This window comes from Chiloscyllium plagiosum, unplaced genomic scaffold (genome assembly GCF_037043375.1).
Source record: "Chiloscyllium plagiosum isolate Xiang-an unplaced genomic scaffold, Cpla_swu_hap1 HiC_scaffold_6, whole genome shotgun sequence".
Taxonomy (NCBI): Eukaryota; Metazoa; Chordata; class Chondrichthyes; order Orectolobiformes; family Hemiscylliidae; genus Chiloscyllium; species Chiloscyllium plagiosum.
Genome location: NW_028270144.1, coordinates 86,446,585 through 86,466,715, shown reverse-complemented (window position 1 = coordinate 86,466,715; position 20,131 = coordinate 86,446,585). Strand labels below are relative to the sequence as shown.

At 40.8% G+C, this 20,131-nt stretch overlaps 1 long non-coding RNA gene across 1 annotated transcript in view; it reads right to left on the bottom strand.

The window, feature by feature from the left end:
- LOC148149803 (uncharacterized) overlaps positions 1-20,131 on the bottom strand; it is an 85,867-nt gene that overhangs the window by 11,315 nt on the left and 54,421 nt on the right. The window contains exon 3 of the long non-coding RNA XR_015757360.1: positions 3,775-3,966. This is a non-coding gene — a long non-coding RNA (uncharacterized LOC148149803). The remainder of the gene's footprint in view (positions 1-3,774; positions 3,967-20,131) is intronic.

Below are 20,131 nucleotides of genomic sequence, written 5' to 3'. Positions count from 1 at the left end.
AATATTTAACTTGCAACATAAAAGGGGAAGAACAACAAACTCACATGTTAGACATGTCCTTTACATGAAGTAGTGAGCTGCCTACCAGGTGAGCAACCTAGATACACAAATAGATGAAATCAAATTCCAACTTATATATCATGCCAATAAAGCTGGTCTCTGGTCTCTCAGGCTCTCTGACACATTGCACCATCCTCCTCCCATGGACAGTCCTTCTGGACATTCTCCCAATCCTCAGCCTCATCCTCGGATGATTGCTCCCACTCCCCCATTTCATTCAGATCCAAGGCATACCTTTTGTATAGCTCAAGATGTGAAGAGCATAACATATCACAATAATATGAGATACTCCATGTAGTCTCTACTGCATACATCAAAATCACACCTCCACCTTCCCTGATGGTGGAAGAGTGATAATTGTTGTGTCTTAGATCTTTGTCTATCTGTGGATTTCTTATCAGGAGTCAAGTCCCATTTTTGGAGAGGTATCCCTTGTCTCCTAGCAGCCATCCCAGTATGGGCAGAGGATCTTGATAAGAAGCAGGCACCTGTGAGTGCCCCAATAAAGCGCAAGTCATTGCATCTTCCCGTCACAGACCTCCAAAATGTGGTTTTAACGATCATAGATTACTTGAACATTAAGAGAGTAGAATCCTTTCTTGTTCATAAACACTGCTGCTTGGTGATTGAGTGCTCTCAAAGCAGCATGGGTGTTTTCAATAGCACCCTGCACCTGGGAGAAACCAGTAAATGGAGAGAATCCTAAAGTCCTAGCTGTTGGACTCTCCTTATCAGGGTTGAAAGTGATGAAGAGGTTAGAGGCCCCACCCAGCAGTTGGAACAGCACTGAGTCAATATAGCGTGGGACATCCTGAATCTTCCTGCATTGCTGCTCTATCCTATGTGTCGCTCTCCACCTCCCCCCACCCCAGCCAATGAGCAACTGCTACTTTTACACTGGCATAAAACTTTTATATTTCTATTACTCTTCATTTCTAATGACAGATCACGCGACCTGAAACATTCGAACTTTATTTTTCTCCACACATGCTGCCTGACCTGCTGAGTTTTTAACCAGGACTCTTTGTTTTCATTGTTGATTTCTAGTGTCCACAGCATTTTGGTTTTGCATTGGGTCAAAGAGAAGAACAGGGTTAACAGGACAGAGTGTAATATTTCCAGGTCCTGCTTTCATTCTTAGGTTGTAGTGCTCAGTCTTTCTGGTTATATTCTTGTTGATTTCTTCACTTAATAAATCAAATACAATTTCTCAACCCTACTCTATGGGTTTTGAAAAAATGTTCTTTGAAGTATTTAGCAAGTCTCTGGATTATTATGTTTTCAATTCCAAATAAGAGTTTTATTGGACTCCAAATGTTAGCTTTGTTTTTCTCCTCCACAGATGCTGCCAGATCTGCTGAGTTTCTCCAGCACTTGCCGTTGTATTTACTCTGAATTATTAGTTCAGTAACACTATGCTGAGGAGGTGGTGGTGGAATGGTTATGACACTGGATTAATAACCTGAAGGGCCAGGATATTTATTTCAAATCCAACAATGGCTATGAGCAAAATTTTAATTAGCTAGTCTAATGACGACCATGTAATGATGATCAATTGTTGTAAAAGTCCGTGTTCTTCACTAACATCATTTTGGGAAGGAAATCTGCTGTTATTACCTAGTCTGGCCTACATGTGATGCCAGGCTCACACCAACATGGTTGACTCTTAGTTGTTAACAGAGAAGTGACAAATCCTAGCCGAGTCACTGACACCCACATTGCATGGATGAACAAAAAAATGTTTCTGTACTCATTCATCAGATCTGTTTCTATTAAAGGTCACAGACCTAAAAAATTAACTGTTTGTCTCCCCACAGATGCTGTCTGACCAGCTGAATATTTTGGCATTTTCTATTTTTCTTTCAGGTTTTCACACCCAATGCAGCAATTTGCTTTTGAACTGATTTAATTTTCTCTTTTGTGCTCATGATCCAGATTTTTATTAAACTCATACTCCTCCATCTCCAGCACAGCATTTGAATCTACCTCCTTAGAATATCACCTGCGCCTCTGGATCTCCTCATCTAATGATAATACCACTAGGCCACTTCCTTTGCAAACTAATAAAAAAAAACAAATTTCTTTTTAAACAAAATTACATCTAATCAGAGAATATATAGTTTTGCAAATGTCTCACCAAGATTATGTGGCTGGTTCAGTTCAATTTCCATTCAATTATAGTCTGCAGGACGTTGATAGCAGGAGATTTAGTAAGGGCAATGCCATTGAATGTCAATTATAAACAGGGAACACCAACTGCAAATTATCCCCAGCAGAGGCATTAAAAAAATTGCGGTAATTGGAAGTGTATCCCTTCATGGGGCGAAATTACCTACCCCTGTTATAATTCAGTACCTAGCATATGTGGTAAGAAAAACAATGTTGTGGTGAAATTCTTAAAGGAAAGCTCTAGAACGGAAGCAACACAATTTAAGATAGATGAAGGGTAAATAAAATATATTTTTAAAGGAATATTGTGTCTATTTCTGGAACGCTGCCTGATCAGAAAATTGTATTGTACTGCAATCATCTCACCTGGGGTGATTGCTCTTGGTAATTGCCAAACAGCGCACTTCCAGTTGTATTAAAACACTTGAGGGGAAAATGCCTTTGCTTGATTATTTTGAATTGCAAATACCAATCAATTGGTAGGCAAAGGTATGATGGAAATTAACATAAGGGGAAGAATATAATATATTGTAAAAATAAATATCCTTTTGAAAATAAATAGTCACCAGGTAATTTGCATTAAAATATAAATTGTCTGAGTCATTTGCATTAATTTGTATTGACCTGTAATAAGTTGGCACCAGGAGCACATTTGATTATAATCAGCCTGATGGTGTTGCTCAGACACTCATTCTATCCCAGGTTCTACATCTAATTGTTAACTGGATGTACCCTTTCAAACCACGGTGGTAATAACAATCTGACAGAGTGAAAATGATCCTTATGACCAAGCATTACTCAAGTGCATCCTCTGAGTGCAGATAGCTTATAAATATCTGTGGTATGAATTGGAGAGTTGCTTAAATAATTTCTCTGATTGTTATCTCAATATTTTACAGGTCAGCCAATCAAGCTTGGTTCATTAGGAACTGAATGGAGACACAGTGAGGGAGAGATAATGTTCAGAATGTGGTGCTGGAAAAGCACAGCAGGTCAGGCAACAGCCAAAGAGCAGGAGAATCAACACTTCGTGCAAGAGCCTTTCACCAGGACCTCGTGCTCAAAAAGTCAATTCTCCTGTTCGTCGGATGCTGCATGACCGGCTATGCTTTTCCAGCACCACATTCTTGACTCTGATCTCCAGCATCTGTAGTCCTCACTTTCTCCTGGTAGAGGTAATCTCACTGGACTAATGATCCTGAGGTTTAGGCTCAGGGCATGGGTTAAAAACCAACATTGCCAGCTATAGGAATTTAAGTTCAGTTAATTATTAAATTCAACAAAATCTAGAATTGAAAGCTAATCTCAGTATTGGTGCTATGAAGCTATCATTGATTGTCATGAAAATCTATTTGCTTCATGAATACCGCATGTGGTAAGAGATTGGCTATTGTTACTTAGTCAGCCCTATTTGAAACTTAGTTGACACTTACCTGTTCACTGAAATGGCCTCTCAAGCCATCCAGTTGCAGCAAATTGTGACAGAAAACAGTTGCTTCAAACCACTACAGCAACATCAAAAAGGAATAAGATAGCACAGACCACCTGAAATTAACTTAAGATCAATTCCATGGCTTTCTTATCATTCTGTCCTTTTTTCAACCTCCTGGATGGATGAAGCCATTGGTTCCTCATTCTTGTCTTTCAGTCTGGACTTGAGGGTTACTGGAATGTTCATAAGCAGGTGCTGAGTTGGTCTCATACTCTCATCATATTCACAAGGAAGACATCCAAGACCTATAAAAACATTTTAGTAGATCTTTTAAGATCTGTTCAGCTGTCAAAGGCTTAGCTTTTGCAAAATGCTGCACTCTCTTCTGGTGTGAGAAAATACAAACAGGTTAAGTGAGGGGCAACAGCGTAGCAGATGAAGAAGATAACCAACAATCTGACCTGGACCTCCCACGTAGATGCAACAGTCAAAGGTGGTATGGTGCCTCATTGCTTAGCACTGCTGCCTCACAGCGCCAGGGACCCAGGTTCAATTTCCCCCTCGGGTGACTGTCTGTGTGGAATTTGTGCATTCTCCCTGTACCTGTGTAGGTTTCCTCTGAGTGCTCCAATTTCTTCCCACAATCTAAAGATGTGCCAGTCAGGTGAATTGGCCATGCTAAATTGCTCATAGTGTTCACGGATATTAGATTATTTATTTACAGTGTGGAAACAGGCCCTTCGGCCCAACAAGTCCACACCGCCCCGCCGAAGCGCAACCCACCCATACCCCTACATTTACCCCTTACCTAACACTGTGGGCAATTTAGCATGGCCAATTCACCTGACCTGCACATCTTTGGAGTGTGGGAGGAAACCGGAGCACCCGGAGGAAACCCACGCAGACACGGGGAGAACGTACAAACTCCACACAGTCAGTCGCCTGAGGCGGGAATTGAACCCGGGTCTCTGGCACTGCGAGGCAGCAGTGCTAACCACTGTGCCACCGTGCCGCCCACGGTGTATGTAGGTTATGTGCATTAGTCAGGAGCAAACATAAGGGAATGGGTCTGAGTCGATTACTGTTTGGAGGGTCAGTGTGGACCTGTTGGGCCAAATGGTATGTTTCCACACTGTAGGGATTCTGTAAACATCTCTTCTTTCTGAGGTGACTTAGGAAGTTCAGCATGTCCATAAGGATCCTCATCAGCTTTTACAGATGTACAACAGAAAGCATTCTACCTGGGAGCTTAACAGCCTGGTACTGCCACTGCTCGGCCCAGGACTGAAGAAACTACAGAAAATTGTGTACATGGCCCAAACAATCACAGATGCGAACCTCCCATCCGTGGATTCCATCTACACTTTTCATTTCCGCAAAAAGGCTGTCAACATCATTAAAGAACCCTCCCACCCCAGTAATGCACTCTTTCAATCACTTCCATCAAGCAGAAGATACAGAAGCTTGAACAAATGTACCAACAGGTTCAAGAACAACTTCTTCCCTGTTGTTATTAGACTGCTAATTTCAAATCTAATGTTGATCTTGCTTTTGTGCACCTACTATGCAGCCATAACCCTGTATGTCTCACTCTATCTAAACATCCTATGATCTGTATGTCCTTTTATGTTATGATCCGCCTGTACTGCTCGCAAAGTAAAATTTTTCACTGTACTCAGGTGCATGTGACAACAATAAATCAAATAAATAAGTGTAATGTTGGGAAGTGTGAGGTTATTCACTTTGGTCAGAAGATAGGTTCATAAATAGCGATATGGGCCAAACGCGGGCACTAGAACTAGTTTAGTTGGGAAATTTGGTTGTCATGGATGAGTTGGACTGAAGGGTCTGCTTCTAGGACTTGTGACTGTATGACTCTATGACATGTGTAGGGTTAGTAGCCCAAGCTTTAGACTTGCTTCAGCTGAGGTAATGTATGATGCTTTATGTACATTATCTGGAATTACAAATCTTAGTTCTTCCTACTGGATTGTTCTCTCACTTTCAGTTGTTCTGGATAAGGTCACAATCATTTATAGATATCAGGAGAAACAAAATCCCCACTCCATCTCTGGGATTTGCACGACAAATCTTCCTTCAGCCCTAAAAATATCCATTAACAATTACTCTTTCTTTCCTATAAATCAGCTAATTTTTTATTTACATTACTACTGTCCCTTTCATTCTTTACTTTCCTGATAAGTCCGTTGTATGGTATAATGCCTTTTATGCCCATATCAAATATCTTTTAAAAGTCCATTTGCACCATATGAATGGCCTTGGTCTCATTAACACGGCCATGCCTTTAATGAGATTTTTAATCTTAACGCAAATAATTATTTCTCAAAGTTTCCCCACCACAGTGATGAATCTGCATAGAAACACAAAACATAGAAGACGGGAGCAGGAGTAAATGATTTGATCCCTCAGGTCTGCTCCGCCATTCAATATGATCAGGACTACTCATCGTGCTCAGTGCCCATTCCCACCCTCCCTCCATATCTCTTCAACCTTTTAGTCACGAGAGCTATATCTACCACCTTCTTGAAAACATATAATGTTTTCTCCTCAACCACTTTATGTAGCATGCATTTCGTAGGCTCACCATTGTCTGGGTGAAGAAATTTCTCCTCATCTCAGTCCTAAATTTTTACCCCATCCTTAAAATTATGGCAGGAAAAAAGTGAAGACTGCAGATACTGGAGCTCAGAGTCGAGAGTATAGTGCTAGAAAGCACAGAGGGTCAGGCAGCATCTGAGGAGCAGGAAAATCGACATTTCGGGCATAAGCCCCTTATCCTAGTGAAGGGCTTATACCCGAAACGTCAATTCTCCTGCTCCTCGGATGCTGCCTGACCTGCTGTGCTTTTCCAGCACCACACTCTCAATTATGACCCCAGGTTCTGGACTCATCCATCATCTAGAACATCCTCCCCACATCTAACTTGTCTAATCCTGTTAGAACTTTATAGGTTTCTGTGAGATCTCCCCTCATTCTTATAAACTCAGTGAATTCAATCCTAATCAGCTTAATTTCCCTTCAGAGATCAGTCCTGCCATCGCAGGAATCAATTTGGTAAACTTTCACAATACTCTCACTTTAGCAAAAACATAGCAAGGACAGAAAGTAATAAGGAGACCAAAACTGTACACGGTATTGCCGGATGTGGCCTCACCAATGCCCTGTATATTTACAGCAAGGCATCCTTGTTCCTGTACTCAAATCCTCTCACTATGAAGGCCAACATATAGTTTACTTTCTTTACTGCCTGCTGTACATGCAGGCTCACATTCAACAACTGGTGCATGAAATTCCCCTCTCTCAATTCATAGACATTCCTATATCTGCTACCAAACTGACTGATCTTGACCAACCTTTTGAACAATGGCATAGTGTCTAAAATTCTCCAGTCTTCTGGCACAAACTCTCAAATCTAGGGAATTGAAAGGTTACTGCCAATGCCTCTGCAGTTTCCATTCTCACTTCCTTCAATATTCTTGGATGTATCTCATCCGGTCTTGATGCCTTTTCAATTTTAAGTATCAAAAGCTTATCCAATGCTTACTCCTTATCAATTTTAAACTGTTCTGATGACTGAGTTTCCTCATCAGTCAATATGACCTGACTGCCTCTGCTAAATACAGATGGAAAGTATTCATCAAACACCTCTATGTGCCTCTATGTGTCTCAATGTGCCTCCATGTGTAAATGCACCACCCTCTGCCTGAAGAAGTTGCCCTTTAGGTCCCTTTTAAATTTTTCCCCTCTCATCCTAAACCTATGCCCTCTAGTTCTGGATTCCCCTACCCCTGGGAAAATGCCTTGTCTATTTATCCTATCCATACCATTCCTCATTTTATAAACCTCTATAAGGTCACCCCTCAGCCTCCAATGCTCCAGTGAAAATAGCCCCAGCCTTTTTAACCTCTCCCTATAGCTCAAATCCTCCAAACCTGGCAACATCCTGGTAAACCTTTTCTGAACCCTTTCAAGTTTCCCAAAGTCCTTCCGATTTGAGGGGGTCTGGTCTAGTCAGGTGCAAAACAGGAATGTGAGATGAGTGGGATTTGAGAGATCTCTGACTGGGGCAATGAGAAGAGGATGCAGGCAGTAAGCAAGTGGATCACAGGAGCTACCCCCTGCCGGATGTCCAGTCCTTTCATCGGGCACTGGTTACCTTTGATTCAGGGGAGTCCTACTCCTCCAGATTAGCAACTGTCCTGTAGTCAGTTTGCAGCCAGATATATCCCAATGGTGATGGCCTGAGGCCCTTACATGATCACTTCAAGGTCCCATTTGGTGACAGGATGGAAAGATTGACTATTGGCTTCTCCATCCAGAATTTAATTATGAAGAAGGTGGCAGGGTTTGGGTACACCTTTTCTGCAGTCCCTTCACACTTTCAAACTCTGCATCATTTCAACAAAGGTTTTCATATCCAATTCCTCTCCTGAAGGATCATTTTAATTTTCAGATCATGCTGTGCATCCTCTCTGGACTCCAGAGAAATAAAATTTCTTCTATCTGATTTGTTCACCTTAATCGTTTTAAAATTATGAAATACCTCTTAATCTTTCAAATTCCAGGGGATAATGCTCTAGTTTGTGCAATCTCTTTTGCTAACATAATCTTCAGAATGCAGGCATCATTCTTGCAAATTGAAACTGCACTTCCTTCAAGACCAATATAAGAACATAATAATTAGGAGCAGGAGTATGCAATTCAGCCTTTTGAGCTTGCTCTGCCATTCAATATGTTCTTGGCTCATCTCACCTTGGCATTTTCTGGGTTGCTCTCCATTCCCCATCAACCCATTATTAATCTGTCCATCTCCTTCTTAAACTTACTTAATGCTAGCATCCACCATACTCTGACATAGTGAATTTCACAGATTCATGACCTTTTGAGAGAAATAATTTCTCCTCACCTCTATTTTAAATCTGCTACCCATTATCTTAAAACTATGACCACTGGTTCTAGATTGCCCCACATGAGGAAACATCCTCTCTATGCCTACTTTGTCAATCCCCTTTAACATCTTATGTACCTGAACTAGTTTACCTCTTATTCTTCCAAACTCCAGACAGTATTGGCCTAAACTGCTCAATCTCTCTTCAGAAGTCAAAACCCTCATCTCTGGAATTAATCCAGTGAATCTCCTCTCAACTACCTCCAAAATAACTATATCCCTCCTTGAATAAAGAGATCAAAATTATACACAGTACTCCTTATATGGTCTCACTAATGCCTTATACATTTGCAGCAATACTTAGCTACTTTTATACTTTATTCCTTTAGCAATAAGTGCCAACATTCTTGCCTATTACCTGCAGTACCTAAATTCTACTTGTCTATGATTCATGGACAAGGACACCCAGATCCCTCTGAACCAAAGCACTCTGCAGTTTGCCTCCATTTAGATAATATGTTGCTTTTCTATTTGTCCAAGCAAAATGGATAACCTCACACTTATCCACATTAAACTCCATCTGATATTTTTAGCCCATTCACCAAAAATTTATAAACTTCTTACTTTTTCATTGTAACTTAATTTCCCACCCATTTTAATATCATTTTCAAATTTGGCTTTTGTACCTTCTATCCCAGTAACCAAGTCATTAATGTAGATTGTAAATAGTTGGGACCCAAGGACAAAATCCATTGGCACCCACCAGTTACATCTTGTCAATCAGAAAAAAGATCCATTTATCCAGACTGTCTGCTTTCTGTTGGTTCGTCAATGCTCTATCAAAACTAATAAGTTACCCTAATCCAATGTGATCTTGTGTATTAACCTTTTGTGCAGCTCCTTATCAAATGCCTTATACAGACCCAGACATGTTACATCCACAGGATCCTCATTCTCTGATTTCCTTGTTATATGTTCAAACTCCAGCAGATTTGTCTAATGTGACTTACCCTTCATACAACACATGCTAACTCTGATGGATTGAATTTTGACTTTTCATAATAAAGGATTCTAAAGTTTGCTCAGTACTTTTTCACGTGGGATGAGGGTTTTTCTAAGTTTCTCCCTTTTAAAAACCTTTGCATCACCTATCACTGTTGAGATGGTACCAGTATCCTCCACCATGAAAATTAAGCAAAATATTGATTTAATATCTCCACAATTTCTCCACTCCCCATTTTTAGTTCCCCTTCAATAAATCAAAATTCACTTGAGCTACTCTCTTTCCTTTCTACATTTATAAAGGCTTTTGTTATCCATTTTGGTATGTACACTTGTTTTTTTTTCCCATAATTTACCTTTACCCTTTTCATAACTTCTTCAGTAACCCTTTGTTGATCTTTTCAATTATTCCAATTTCCAGCCTGTTGGAACATGATGTGCAACATTATGTGCAACTTTTGCAATATGATATGCCATTTTTCTTGTCAATTACAACATTTAAAAGCCACCTGGATGGGTACATGCATAGGAATATGAGGGATCTGGGCCAAGTGCTGGCAAATAGGACTATATTAGTTTAGGATATCTGGTCAGCATGGATGAGTTGGACCAAAGGGTCTGTTTCCATCCTGTACATCTCTATGACTCTATAATCTATGTTATCTAATTTCCTTTTTTAGTCATGCACGTTTTTTTCTGACAACCTTTCGTCTTCTCTGGAATATGTTTTTTCCTAAATTGAGGTGACCATAACTGCTCATTGCAGAAGTAAACATATCAATATTATAGTATATATTGGCTGCTGAACTAGGGTAATAATCATTCATCTCATTAAATGTAGCTACAACATATATGGAGCTATCATCTTATTAAACTTTGTAACACTTCCAAGACAAATACGCAACAAGTTAAAAATGATTCAGTTGAAATGGTGCTCCATGTCAATGCCCAGCCTCACACATGAAAGAAGGACCAGGGAATAAAGGAACATTCTAACATCAAACATGCTTGGCAGCCTGTGAAATAGTTGATATTTCTCATTAGCTCTTTGTTGGATTTGATGTACAATTCCAAACATGTGTTAATCATAAATGTTTACAGAAGTTACCTCATACTGGAATTGATCTGTGTGTTTTTGAGTTCAAAAACCTGAAATCCAAGAATTCTGAGGATAGAAGGAAAAGTTCTGGGAAAACAATAATAATTGAGTAGGGGTGCTACTATCCTGAGGCTTCAAGGCTTCAGCATCTGGTTAAAAATTAGCTTTGGCTTTTTCTTATCCATCTACTTGCTCTAGTTGAGGCACAACAAAGGTGATGTTTAGACTGAAAGCAAAACAAAATACTGTAGATATTGTAAATCTGAAATAAAAGCCAAAAATGTTGGAAACACTTAGCTAGGCAGTAACTGTGAAGAGAGGAAAAGCACGTTAATGGACAATTTCAAACACCATACAATAGTGGGCTACATACGCAAACCCAAAGCCAACCTAAAGACTTCTGTATTTCATGGAAACAGGCAACAAAGTCACTTTAATGAGGTACAATAGCCAGTTAAATATTATAATGAAGCTGTCAAGCATCATGTTTACCTTGGCCCAAGGAAACTTGACAACTCAAGTGAGGTGAGAAGAAAGGGTGATGTGCTTTGCTTCACAGCTTGTGGGCCACAGGATAGGAGACAGAAGAGACAATCAGAGATAGGAGAGAGGACTGGAGATAGGAAGTTCAGGGATAAGATAAAGGAAAAGAGATAGGAGAGGGGATTGAAGGTAAGAGGGAGGACTGGAGATAAGAAAGGGATAAGAGATAGGAGAGACAAGAGGTCAAGATTGAAGGTGGGGGGGAGAGAATAGATAGCATTGGAGATATGAAACAGGAAAGAATAGTACCTTCCACAGTCCTCTGGCGCTGACAATTCAAAGGATTCACTGTTTGTGAGTAAAAATGTTTTTCCTCATCTTGGATCTAAGTAGCATGCCCCATATTTTAAAAAATGTGTACTAGAGTCCCCAGTTATGGGAGACGTCTTACCTGCATTTACCCTATCTATTCCTTTAAGCATTTGTAAACTTCCATGAGACAACCTCTCATTTTTCGAACAGCAGAGAATGCCAACCCAGTTTGCTCAATCTCTCTTCATACAACAGTGAAGTTTCATTGAACTCTGTCTCTAACAATAATTATTTTCCTGAGACAAAGAGACCAAAATTGCACGCAGGACTCCAAGTGCAGTCTGCCTAACCTCCTATATAGTATGAGTGCTCCTGCATAGAGGAGAGAGGAAAGGGCAAGAGAACCTTTCCTTACACTTTTTGAATTTGCTGCCTTCTCGCTCACATTCTCAAAGGAAAAAAATGATGTACGTTGTGAAGTTAAAAATGTTCTGCATGTGAGAGGAGAAAGTAGATTTTCCAGACCAAAACTTCTTGCCCAATTTTTAAAACTATCATCTATAAATATCAGGGCCATTGTTTCATTTTGATTTTCTTTTATCAGAACTACAAGATGTTCCAGATGAACAGTTTTTAAGCAAATACAGAGCCAGAGAAAGGTCTTTTGCAGGCACGTTTATGTGTCAATTAAACAATGTCAGATTTTATTTGGCTGCAGTATCAAAGAAAGAACCTGCATCTCTAATCACTCCTTTTACAGACCTAGGACATGTTACTGTACGGCAAATATGGCATGGAATCTATACACAACCAAACATTAGGCTAAGTAACTAATTAATCTGAAGAAAGGTCACTGGAACTGAACATTACTTCTATTTTCTCTCAAAAGATGCTGCCAGACCTGCTGAATTTCTCCAGCAATATCTGTTTTTGGACCAATTAATTTGCTTTAGTGATGTTTGAGATAAATGCTTGCCAGGACATAAGATCCCTACTCTGTCTCCATATGCGCAAACAGATAGACGAGGACTGGGCTTAACATATCATCTGAAAAATATAATTTCTCCTTCAATACTGCACTGACATGTCACCCAAGATGATTATGTGCTGAAATGTAGTGAGACTTGAACCCACAACCTCCTGACTTACCAGCAGGAATGCTACTGCTAAGACAAGCTCATACTTATAGCTTGTTTACTTGTTTAGTATATATTTTGCTTACCAAGGCAATTGCTTAGAATTCCGGAGGCAGAAAGCATGTTATAGGGTCCAAAATGGGATTAAAATTGAAATACCACCACAAGAAGGTTTGATGGTATTTTAGCAATAAAAATGTGATTTCAAATTTTATTGACAAAATGCCATCATCTATTACTTGTGATGTAAAGTTGAATGTTCATTGTCCTATGTTTTGTTTCTGACACTGTTGCCAATTCTATGCTCAGCTGTAGCACAGGCCATAACTGAGTTTCCCGAATTCACCCTGACAACTGCTCCTTCCTATGTGCTCTGCTTCCCCAACATATACATGATCAGATATACTGCCACAACACAAGCTTTATGGAATAATACATCACATAAAAACTTTCAAGCCTTGTGCTTTGATTTGTTCCAAATAGGCATCCAGATGACACCAAAACTGGAGGTATAGTGGACAGTGAAGAAGCTTGTTTTAGATTACAAAGAGATCTTGATCAATTGGGTCAATGGGCTGAGGAGTGGCAGATCGAGCTTAATATGGATAAAAATTAGGTATTTCATTTTGGTAAAACAAACAAGGACAGGAATTGTACAATTAATGGTCGGGCCCTTGGTGGTGTTGTAGAACAGAGAGACTTAGGGGTTCAGGTACAAAATTGTTTGAAATTGCATCATAGGGAGACAGGGCAGTTAAGAAGGAGTTTAGCACACTAACCTTCATTGCTCAGACCTTTGAGTATAGGAGGTGGGACACCATGTTGATGATATCCCTCATGATTTCATCCGTGCCGTGTGGGCAGCACGGTGGCACAGTGGTTAGCATCGCTGCCTCACAGCGCCAGAGACCCGGGTTCAATTCCCGCCTCAGGCGACTCTCTGTGTGGAGTTTGCACGTTCTCCTCGTGTCTGCGTGGGTTTCCTCCGGGTGCTCCGGTTTCCTCCCACAGTCACAAAAATGTGCAGGTTAGGTGAATTGACCATGCTAAATTACCCATAGTGTTAGGTTAGGGGTAAATGTCGGGGTATGGGTATGGGTGGGTTGCGCTTCGGCGGGTCGGTGTGGACTTGTTGGGCCGAAGGGCCTGTTTCCACACTGTAATCTAATCTAATCTAATCATATACAGGACATTGACGAGGTCTCTTCTGGAGTACTGTGTGTGGTTCTGGTCACTCTCTTTTGGAAAGATATTATTAAACCGGAGAGGGTTCAGAAAAGATTTACCAGAATGGAGAGCTTGAGATATATAAATAGATTGGACTTCTTTCACTGGAGTGTAGGAGGATGAGGGGTGACATAATTGAGGTTTATGAAATCATGAGGGATATAGATAAGGTGAATGATAAGCGGTGGCATACCGCTGGTCACCAGTTTGTATCTTTGGGAAAGAAAGAGATCTTGTATTATCCTCTTTTGAGTGAGGTCCATTGAAGAATTGAATTTAACATTTGAATTCTTTGCCATAGAGGGCTATAGTGGTAGGATCGTTAAATGCATTGAAGTCTGAGACAGACTGATTTAAGATCAGTAATGGAATCAATGGTTATGGGGAAAAGGCAAGAAGTGGAGTTGAATATTATCAGACTAACCATGATCTCATTGAATGACTGTCCAGAACCAATGGACTGAATTGCCTATTTCTGCAAGTACGTCTTGTGGCATTATGGTGTTAAGAAGCTCAATGTGCAAATGAGCTAAGTACCTGAATGTTATCACATGATCATATGTTCTCCACACAGGAGCACTCTGTACAATGCTTACATTAATTTATATTATATTTATTAGTTAAGCTATAAAGAAACCCACCAGAGATCTATAAATAAACAAATCCAATATACCTAGTTGGTGATATATTTAGATAACACAATAAAATTACATAATGTGCATGTTCTTAACCACAAACTTATACAAATTTACAGTCTGTTTTTTGATAACAAATCGAAAACAAGTATTGCATGGGTGTTGTGTAGATAAGACATACATTTATAATCTCTTGTGTGCAGCTTTTCATCACAGGGATGTCTAAAATCTCAAACCATTGAAGCTCTATATCAATGGATACAAAATTGGTAAACTCATTAAAAAAAGAAGCTAGAATGGCTCATTTTAAAAAAAGGAAAATTACCAGAGTGGTCCAATGAGGAGGAGTACATGCAGAAGATCTCCAACACATGATGTGGGCATGTAATTAGTGATGGGAGATTATGCATTTAATCTAATGTCATAGAGTCATAGAGATGTACAGCATGGAAACAGATCCTTCGGTCCAACCCGTCCATGCCGACCAGATATCCCAACCCAGTCTAGTCTCATCTGCCAGCACCCGGCCCATATCCTCCCAAACCCTTCCTATTCATATACCCATCCAAATGCCTCTTAAATGTTGCAATTGTAACCAGCCTCCACCACATCCTCTGGCAGCTCATTCCATACACGTACCACCCTCTGCGTGAAAAAGTTGCCCCTTCGATCTCTTTTATATCTTTCCCCTCTCACCCTAAACCTATGCCCTCTAGTTCTGGACTCCCCGACACCAGAGAAAAGACTTTGCCTATTTATCCTATCCATGACCCTCATCTTTTTGTAAACCTCTATAAGGTCACCCCTCAGCCTCCGACGCTCCAGGGAAAACAGCCCCAGCCTCTTCAGACACTCCCTGTAGCTTAGATCCTCCAACCCTGGCAACATCCTTGTAAATCTTTTCTGAACCCTTTCAAGTTTCACAACATCTTTCCGATAGGAAGGAGACCAGAATTGCACGCAATATTCCAATAGTGGCCTAACCAATGTCCTGTACAGCCGCAACATAACCTCCCAACTCCTGTACTCAATAAAGGAAAGCATACCAAACGCCTTCTTCACTATCCTATCTACCTGTGACTCCACATTCAAGGTGCTATGAACTGCAGTCCAAGGTCTCTTTGTTCAGCAACACTCCCTAGGACCTTACCATTAAGTGTATAAGTCCTGCTAAGATTTGCTTTCCCAAAATGCAGCACCTCGCATTTAACTGAATTAAACTCCATCTGCCACTTCTCAGCCCATTGGCCCATCTGGTCCAGATCCTGTTGTAATCTGAGGTAACCCTCTTCACTGTCCACTACACTTCAAATTTTGGTGTCATCTGCAAACTTACTAACTGTACCTCTTATGCTCGCTACCAAATCATTTATGTAAATGACAAAAAGTAGAGGGCCCAGCACCGATCCTTGTGGCACTCCACTGGTCACAGGCCTCCAGTCTGAATAGCAACCCTTCACCACCACCCTCTGTCTTCTACCTTTGAGCCAGTTCTGTATCCAAATGGCTAGTTCTCCCTGTATTCCATGAGATCTAACCTTGCTAATCAGTCTCCCATGGGGAACCTGGTCAAACGCCTTACTGAAGTCCATATAGATCACATCTACTGTTCTGCCTCATCAATCTTCTTTGTTACTTCTTCAAATAACTCAATCAAGTTTGTGAGACATGATTTCCCATGCACAAAGCCATGTTGACTATCCCGAATCAGTCCTTGCCTTTCCAAATACATGTACATCCTGTCCCTCAGGATTCCCTCCAACAACTTGCCCATGACCGAGGTCAGGCTCACTGGTCTATAGTTCCCTGGCTTGTCTTTACCGCCCTTCTTAAACAGTGGCACCACATTTGCCAACCTCCAGTCTTCCGCCACCTCACCTGTGACTATCGATGATACAAATATCTCAGCAAGAGGGCCAGCAATCATTTCTCTAGCTTCCCACAGAGTTCTCGGGTACACTTGATCAGGTCCTGGGGACTTATCTATCTTTAACTGTTTCAAGACATCCAGCACTTCCTCCTTTGTATTTGCACCTTCTCTAGTAGGTATATCCACATACTGAATCAGAAAATTGTCTTGCACACACTTAAGAAATTCCTCTCCATCTAAACCTTTAACACTATGGCAGCCCCAGTCGATGTTTGGAAAGTTAAAATCCTCTACCATAATTACCCTATTATTCTTACAGATAGCTGAGATCTCCTTACAAGTTTGTTTCTCAATTTCCCTCTGACTATTGGGGGGTCTACAATACAATCCCAGTAAAGTGATCATCCCTTTCTTATTTCTCAGTTCCACCCAAATAACCTCCCTGGATGTATTTCTGGGAATATCCTCCCTCAGCACAGCTGTAATGCTATCCCTTGTCAAAAATGCCACTCCCCCTCCTCTCTTGGCTTCCTTTCTATCCTTCCTGTAGCATTTGTATCCTGGAACATTAAGCTGCCAGTCCTGCCCATCCCTGAGCCATGTTTCCGTAATTGCTATGATATCCCAGTCCCATGTTCCTAACCATGCCCTGAGTTCATCTGCCTTCCCTGTTAGCCCCCTGCATTGAAATAAATGCAGTTTAATTTATTAGTCCTACCTTGTTCCTGCCTGCCCTGACTGTTTGACTCACTTCTGTTCACAGCTGTACCCATCTCAGATCGATCTCTTTCCTCATTATCTCCCTGGGTCCCTACCTTACTAGGTTAAATCCTCCCAAGCAGTTCTAGCAAATTTCCCTGCCAGTATATTAGTCCCCTTCCAATTTAGGTGCAATTCCTCCTTCTTGTACAGGTCACTTCTTCCCCAAAAGAGATTCCAATGATCCAAAAATGTGAATCCTTCTCCCATACACCAGCTCCTCAGCCAAGCATTCAATTGCTCTATCCTCCTATTCCTGCCCTCACTAGCTCATAGCATTGGGAGTAATCCAGATATTACTCTCCTCGAGGACCTCCATTTTAAATTTCTGCCTAACTCTCTGTAATCTCCCTTCCAATGTCGTTGGTTCCAATGTGGACAATGACCTCTTGCTGGCCCCTCTCCCCCGTGAGAACATTCTGCACCCTCTCTGAGACATCCTTGATTCTGGCGCCAGGGAAACAACACACCATTCTGCTTTTTCTCTGCTGGCCACAGAAACGTCTGTCTGTACCTCGGACTACAGAATCCCCTAACACAATTGATCTCTTGGAAGCCGACATACCCCTCGTTGCATTAGAGCCAGACTCAATACCAGAAACTTGGCTGTTCGTGCTACATTCCCCTGAGAATCCATCACCCCCTGCCTTTTCCAAAACAGCATACCTGTTTGAAATGGGTATATCCAGAAAAGACTCCTGCACTAGCTGCCTACCACTCTTACCCTTCCTGGAGTTAACCCATCTATGTGACTGTATCTGAGACTTTCCCCCCTTCCTGTAACTGCCATCCATCACATACTGTTGCTGTTGTAAGTTCCTCATTGCTTCTATATGTCTCTCCAACCGATCCACTCGATCTGATAAGATTCGCATCCAACAGCATTTATGGCAGATATAATCCGCAGTAACCCTTAAACTCTCTTTAAACTCCTAGATCTGACAAGAAGTACGCATCACTGCAAAGGCCATTTTTGCTCCTTCACAATCCACAGACCCAGAAAATAACACCGTCTTATTCCTCTACAGACACTGTCCCAGGTTAAATTAATAGTTATGGCTTATATTTCAAGTTTAATCAAGAGACTTATCTCCAAAAACATATAATCAAGAAAGAATCCACTATACTCACTACTGCAGCCTTTCTCTTGGACAGACTTAAAACAACAATTAACTTATCTGATTCTGTGCTGTGAACTTTGCCCAACAGTTCCTCCAAGATCAGCTGTGAATTTCACTGTTTGTTAATTTTCCCAGATCAACTCCGATGTCCAGCGATACACAAATTCAAACAGCAAAGGCGGTAACTGTGCAGGTTCTTTCTCTCTCTCCTGCACTGTCCTCACCATGTGCTTCCTTTGTCTGCACTTCTCCCTTTTAAACTGCTGTTATTTTGACTTTTTTTTTACAAAGTTCCAAAACAATGCAACAGTATATAAAACAGTAATTGCTGCTCCTGGAATTTGAGGAAATCACCTCCAACACCTAAAATACCTCTAAAAAAGGAGCAGCTCTTCCAGCCAGAAATTTTTGGCATCCTCCATCTTGGATTTCACGTGAATGACCTTAACATTTAAATGCCCAAATACAATTCAAGAGTCATTAAATCCATACATTAATGTTGAAAGAATATAGCTCCCGTTTTCAAATTTTTGAAATCATAGACTCCCTATGGTGCAGATAGAGGCCATCTGGCCCATCAAGTCTGTACCAACCCTCTGAAGAGCCTCCCATCCATCCTAACCTATGCCTCTCACCCCACATCTACCATAACTAACCCACCTAGGTGGCACATCCCTGGAAATTACAGACAATTTAGTGTGGCCAAGCCACATAATCTACACATCTTTGAACTTTGGCAGTAAACCGGAGCACCTGGAGGAAACCTAGACAGGCATGGGGAGAACGTGCAAACTTCACATAGACAGTCTCCCAAGGCTGAAATCGAATCTAGGTCCCTGGCACTGTGAGCAGCAATGCTAACCCTAAGCACATTTTGTTTTTTTCATAATGTGACAATTTTCTGTATCATCCATGAGGGGAATAAGTGCCTGAATCGAAAGGCTTATGAGGGAGATAGATTGATCAATTTTTAAATTGCAGGGGAAAACCTGTTGGAAAGATTTAAGGTGCTGAAAGTAAACTCATGCTCAGCTACTTTCCATCCAAGTGGTAGAGTTGCCAGAATACTGGACATTAAAGCGTATGATATACGGAATATGGTCGCATACCAGAGGAATATTGAGGGAATGGAATCCCTTCCAGATGCAGTGTGTTCCAGAACTTAATGCATCAAGGTGTGTGTGCACAGACCACAGATGCCATTTAAACAATGAAACAATATCCACATCACAAACAATATGGTGCTACATAACACATTTTTCATCCAATTATTACAAATACAGTGCTGCTTCTCTAACGATTATTTGGCTAAGAAGATGGCCAGATCTCAAAACAGATTAAGGTGAGTCTCACCTTAATGATGAGATGAGTGGAGATAACACTTTCTCTCCATTAAAGAATGTTGGGAGGTAGTTTTGCAATGACTGGAAACTTGTCATTGTCATTTTTTTCTAGTTCTAACTCCTGCCTGTTTGCTGGGAAACCAGAGATTGATGGAATTTGTTGACAGTAATAGAACATTGGGGATTGTTTCCTGTCTGATTCAGGTTTCTCAAGAACAAGTAAGCTCCTCAACTTTATTTATTCTCATTGATACTAAAAAGAATGAATAAATCAGTTCATTCTTAGTTTTGGGGTATATCTTGTGTTTTACAGTTTTGGAGAATTAAATGATTTTGCACCTAGCGCACTCAAAGTTAGCTTTAAACACTCCCACCTCAGTAATAGCACTGTTGCAAATACTATGCTGTATCCTGTTTCCAAACTTACCAACACCACTTTTTCTTAAAAGCTTCTCACTCTCTGTGTAAAACCTGCTTCTGACTGGCAAAGGATCAAAAGATTTCCCTGTGTCTTCCTTTCCAAAGAGCCAGACAAACTAAAAAAAACTTGACTATTATCTCAAAGAAGGAACAT